This window comes from Macrotis lagotis, chromosome 1 (genome assembly GCF_037893015.1).
Source record: "Macrotis lagotis isolate mMagLag1 chromosome 1, bilby.v1.9.chrom.fasta, whole genome shotgun sequence".
Taxonomy (NCBI): domain Eukaryota; kingdom Metazoa; phylum Chordata; class Mammalia; order Peramelemorphia; family Peramelidae; genus Macrotis; species Macrotis lagotis.
The window spans coordinates 512634825-512641543 of NC_133658.1; positions in this window are offsets into that span (position 1 = coordinate 512634825).

Sequence of the window (6719 nt, forward strand, 5' to 3'; positions counted from 1 at the left end):
CTCTATGGCCCCATTTGGGGTTTTATTGTCAAAGATAATGGTGTGTTTTGCCATTTCCTTCTCTAGCTCATTTTCTAGATGAGGAACTGGGGTCAACAGGGTTAAGTGACTCATCTAGGATCACACACAGAGAGTAAATTTTTGAAGCTGAATTTGAATTCAGGTCCTCCTGATTCGAGGATCAGCACTCTATTCACTGAACCACATAATCTGCTCCCTTGGAAGCTATGAATAGGTTCTATTAATATTTATTTTCTTATATAATAGGAAAGCCTAGATAAATACTATTAATATTTGAGAATGATACTTCTGAGTGTGATACGTATGTAACATTAGAAGATTACATCCTCTTTGAGGATGTGTGTTAGGAATGATTTATGAATTAAAATTATCTTTAGTAGATAATCATATCAATTGTTTCTGAATGTATGTGACCCCATTTTAGTTATGTTGGCAAAGATATTGAAGTGGTTTTCCATTTCCTTCTACAGTTCATTTTGCAGATGAGGAAACCCCAAAAAGTGGTAGAGTGAAAAGAGTGCCAGGCCTGGAGTCAGGAAAATTACTCTTCCTGAGTTCAAATCTAGTCTTGGGTAGCTCTGTGACCCCAGACAAGTCACTTAATCCTGTTTGCCTCAATTTTCTCACCTGTAAAATGTGTTGGGAAAGAAAATGGCAAACTCCTTCAGTATCTTTATCAAGAAATCCCCAAATTAGATCACAGTCAGAAACAAATGACTGAAAAATAATGACAATAATAGTAGATAAACCTATCAACCCAGATAAGCCAGAAAAATGTTTTTAAGTAATTAAACTTGTTTTTCACACAGATATGCATATATATATATATACACACATACATGCATATTCATTTGCATATATATGTATATATATATATATATATATATATATATATATATATATATATATATATATACATAAATCTGTCCGGGAAGTTAAGAATTAACTTGATTTTGTCAAACAGTACAATAGACATTAAAAAGTTGGAAATCTCAACCAAAATATTTCAAGATTAAATTGAATCATAGAATTCTTCTGATGTCCTGGTCTAGCCCTCTATTTTTGATGTCTGGGTTTCTATATATCTGAACCATATTGCCTATACAAAAGCTTCAAAATTATCTCTACATTAACTTGTACCAATTGATGTTTGATAGGAGCTAGTTTATAGTCCCAGGCAATTTCAGACTGGTCTATGTTCTGAGTGTGGGATATCCCAATATGTGACATTCTGAGAAAAGAACTCTGAGTAAAGGTTAACCTGTTGTATTTGTAGTAAATGTTCTAGATAGATGAAGCCCTGGTTGAGGAAAGAAATGTGTTTCCAATTTAGAGACAGAAAAACTAGGTTGTCTCCATAGGCAAGGCCTTTTTATTTTCACTCCTAGACAGAATAATTATTACTGTCTCTACATTTCTATTAGCCAGCAGAGAAGACCTTGTGCTTCTGCAAGATTAACTTCTGGTTTCCATCTAAAGTGATTCTGTGATTCATAGAATATCGACTCTGAGCAAAGGGTGGCAGGGTTATGACACTTGAAGTGTTCTTGCTTTGTGTTGCAGTCCATATTGACTGAAGAGCATTAAATTTTCTTTTATCAATCCAATAATATTATTGTATCTGATTTATCTGCCAGGTATATAATGTTGAGAGAAATTAATAAAGACAAAGAAGATCCTGCTGTAAAAAATTTCAGGTGGTTTTAACTTCCTTGAATTATTTCATTTTTTAAAAAGTTCCTTTTTTTGAAATTAAGAAACTTGCATTTACCAAAATAAAGACTTGAGAAACATGACAGATATTATGATACTTTGAACTTCAACATTAAGATCAACCATAGAAGCTGCATCATGCAACAATAAACTTCATGACACAAGACTAACCTGCATAGTGAGCCCATTCAGGTTAAGGGGATAGTGACAGATAATACCTTCCACAGAAACCTCTTCCAATGGGTTTTCATTTGTGCTCATTGTATTAAATTGGCATTTATTGTCATATGTCTCATTATTGTTGTTTTTGATTTGATTTTTGTTTTCAATGAAAAAAGCACACACACACATATATATATATACACATGATTTTATATATACTTATACTTTTATACGCAAATATGTTTATATGTATGCTTATAATTAAATATTTCCACACATGAGTACTATATATGTATATTTTAGCGGGACTTATACTTTTAAAAATCCAATCCTTTTGGAGATTGCTTTCATGTTTTCTCTTCTTACACACAGAATGTTTTGCGACATCACACTGCCACTCCCAGTGTCCCATATTTTGAAAAACTGGAGCAAGAGCACTCCCAACTAACAGTTTCCCCTTTTCACCCCTTCTCTCTCTCCCAAGCTGTTTTACTATTCAAGTATTACCTGAGGTAAGGTCTTTATGGGATGAAGCTGGGGAGAAGAAGTGTAGTGCTAGGGAGGTTTAAGACTTGAAGAAAGTTTGAAACAACTGTTGTGTTGAGTGGAATAGGTAACTGAAGATTGACTTGCTGTGCTGAGGGTTTAAGTTGAACTTGATTAGCATCATTTTTGTAATGCACCCAGATGTCACGATTTAATGTTTTCTTCCAATTCTAATTATAAGAAGCTGAACTTCCTCTACTTTAGACTTATAAAACAGAGAGCTGTTATCTTCCATTTTCTAAAGCAATAATATGTTATCAGGCTCTAGAGGAGTTCCTAAACCTTTTTCGGAAGGTATGTCATGTATCCCTCTGATAGTATATTAAAACCTATGTTCCCTTTCAGATTTTCTAAATACACAACATAAAGTACATAGTTAACCCATAGTTTCCATAGAAACCATAGTACAAAGGAAATCAATCATATTAAAATACAGTTATCAAAATATTTTTTAGAAGCTCATGGATGTTAAATTGAGAAATCTTGTCCTTGGATTGTTATCCCAAATCTTCATTTACACTAGTAGGATGGGTGCCCAGAGGCTATATATAGCCCTGGGCTATGAAGGAACCACGAGCTTTCACTGATATGTTTCCTGTTGATATCATTTAGCTTTCAGAAATGTGTGTTTATTAAGGTAATATAAGAATAATTTGTGTAAAACATCTTCTGCCACTGTCTCCCCTTCCAATCTTTGCCATACTCTCCCACTAGTACAATACTACTGAAGAGCCTTGGTGATAGAGGGAATACCTGATCAAGGTCAGTCAGTGATCACCAGCTATCCTGATCTATGTCACTAGACTCACATGGAAGAGTGAGAATGACATTTTTTGCACAATGACACCTCACTTTAATCAATAATGTGTATGTCATAACAACATTTACCTGATATCAAGGTCTTCTTTGAAACTGAAGGACAACAACTAATTCTTACAGGCTCAGTCTTAGGGATTCTATAGAGTAAAAAGGAAACTTGCAGCTTCTGGTTGCCTAAAGTTCATGGGGTCCTCATGGAGCTTCCTTTTAGTATTTTGAGCTTCCTGTTGGGTTCCAGATTGGGGTCTGAAATCATATCACCTCAATATGTTTACTTCATCATTATGGTCCCAATGAAGATGTTTGTCGACCACTGATGTTTCAGGGACACTTCTAGGGTGCTACTGAGAAATCCAAATATTCTGATGTTCATAGGGTCACATTCTAGTTAAAGAGATGGTTGAGAAAAATAAAGGTTCTATCTTTCCCCCCATCACTCCCCCAAAATTCCTTCTTGACTTTTCCCCCTTTTTTACATATTTCCTTTTTATGTTTTGTAGGCAAAAAAGGATTAAGTGACATACCCAATGTCACACAATGAGTAAGTGTCTGAGACCAGATTTGAATTCAGTTTCTCATGACTTCAAGGAGAGTTCTATATTCACTGTACCACCTAGTTGCCCCCTTTTTGAAATGACATTTTTTTTGCAGAGCAATGGGGTTGAATGACTTGCCCAAAGTCACACAACTGAGTAATTATTAAGTGTCTAGGTTGGATTTGAGCTCAGGTCCTCCTGACTCCAGGACTTCTGCTCTATCCACAGTGTCATCTAACTGTCCCTAAAATGATATTCTTAAAAAATTTACATTCCAAATATTCTCCCTCAGATAAGCTCTTCTCCCATAAATTGAGAAGATATGTGATATGATATCCATTATACATGTGAAGTTATGTAAATTAGCTCCATCTAAGACATGCCTTTTGGGGTCTCCACAGCCATGACCATTTCTTCAGTCCTAGTAGATAGACCTCCTGTGTAGCATCTCATCATCTCATTTTGTCCAATGTCTTTTACTCCTTTCAAAATGAAGAAATGTTTTTTAAACACCTAGTTTTGTGTTTTTGATGATCAGGTAAGAAGAGGTCTTACCTGATAAAAGTATATCATGGGCATATAACATCTTTTACCTTAATTGGAGTGGAGAAAGAGGAGAGGGAACAAACGCTTATTAAGGGACTACCAAAATGCTGTGTTTTTTGCAAAATAAACAACCATTTAAGGTGCAAGCTATTATTATTATCCTCATTTTTTTTAGGTTTTTTTGCAAGGCAATGGGGTTAAGTGGCTTGCCCAAAGGCCACATAGCTAGGTAATTATTGTGTCTGAGGCTGGATTTGAACTCAGGTACTCCTGACTCTAGGACTGGTGCTCTATCCACTGCACCACCTAGCTGCCCCTATTATCCTCATTTTACATATGAGGAAACAAGCACAGAGAAATTAAGTGATTAAGAGAGGTTAAGAGTCACATAACTAGTAAGTGTCTGAGGCTCCTTTTGAATTTAGATATTCTTGACTCCAGGCTCCGTTTCCTATTCACTGTTCCACTTAGTTGCTTAGGTATAGGCAATTGAATCCTAGAGAAAGCAGGAAAAATAAGGAAAGGAAAAAGAAAAATACTTTAATAAATGTGCTGCTGGTGAATTAAATCTTAAAGTTCTAAAAATGATAATCACAGCAAAAAAACAAACGTGAGACTTAAAAAATACCCAGCATCATAGTTCTGCATTAACTTAAGTGCTCCTGGGAGAATGAAGCAAGAAAAAATAAACATGCAGCATTTGACTCTGAAAAATAAACAGCTTCATTATATATCAGTGCCGAAAATACACACTAGTGAACATTAACATTGCAAATGAAGAGGGTGAAGGCCAGGACAATCTGTAATCTTTTACATGGTTTTCTGTCACAGGGGCCTAGGGAATTTTTTTGAGGACAAAAAAACAAACCACAAACTATTTTCCATATCCCAAGAATGAGTGATTACCAAAAAATAGATTATTAAAAAGAATATAAAATAGCTTCTAAATGATATCTCAAAAGAAGAACGCAATTAATCTGATTAATGAGAAATTGAAACAACATCCAAGGCCACAATCTGCCATGTGTTGGGCACGAAATTTACTAAAAACTGCTACTCCGGGGGTATGGCCAGTAATGCAGAAACCTGGAGGACAGCCTAATCAATTAATTTATGCTTAGACATTGAAGGTCAATGAACACACAACCAACCACTCTCCCCCAGAACTCGGGGGGTGGGGAATGTTAGTATTCAGAAGTGGTCTGCAGAAACTGTGACTGTTGGTTATATTTTGTGTTAAAGAAATGAATAGAAATGGACATTTCCACTGAGGTTAAGATCACTATTCTTTGTAAAAATGAAAAAGCCAGGCACAGAGTTTTTAATGGGTTCATCATCCCACCTGGCTGAGAGTCGAGACTGTCTCTGTCACTCATTAATTATGTGACCTCAGGTAAGTCACTTAGATATCAACTTGTCCAATCCCATCATTGACAGATGGATAAACTGAGGGCAAAGAAGCTAAGTATCAACTCTTCACAACCTCAGGCAGATGGCAGTTATCAGCATAAAGAATGTTTTGTAATTGGAGCTCTTGCTTCAGGCAGAGGAAAAAGAACATGGATGTGGGGAGAGCAGTGGCAATTACACAATGATTTGACAATTGTCTTAGATCAACTTGAAAGACAGAGAGTATTCTTGAGTCAAAGAGATTTTTAAATTCACTTGTTTTTTCTTTAATACAATGGGCAACAGTGTTATGTGGTGAATACAGAGCATTATAAAGGAACTATTCTGGTCAGGACTCAGGATTGGAATTTCATTTTCAGAATTCTGCCAAATCATGATTTACAAGTGTACAAACATTACAAAATTGCAAACTTTAAAATTTTTTTCTCTCTCAAATTTGGAATACAAACCCTTTGAAATTCATAAGAAAATTTTAAGAATATTGTCACGATGAATTATGAGGGAGAGAAAGGGATAATAAAGACGGTTGTATCTTGGGACCATCTTCATACTTCTTCCTCATTCTTTAAGATATATATAGAAGAACTTTTTTTACTATTTTTTATTTCTATTTCTTTTTTCCTTGTCAATTGAGGATTATGCAAAGCATATCCATTTCATAATTTCTCTGTCTTAAAAATATATAACACTCATTTAGAAATTTAAGATTAAGTAATAATATATTTTATCATAAATATAACACAAACTAAACATTAATTCCATGACATAGCCAGCACCCCAGTCAGTCAATAAACATTTTTAAGGCTATATTAAGAGTGGAGGATACAAAGAGACAAAAAAGTCAAGAAGTTCGTAATACAATGGAAAAGACAACAGCAAATAAATACATATGAACAAACTATGTAAATAAATAACTCTAGAAATAAATATGAATAATCACAAATGCATGAATATGTATATAAAGAT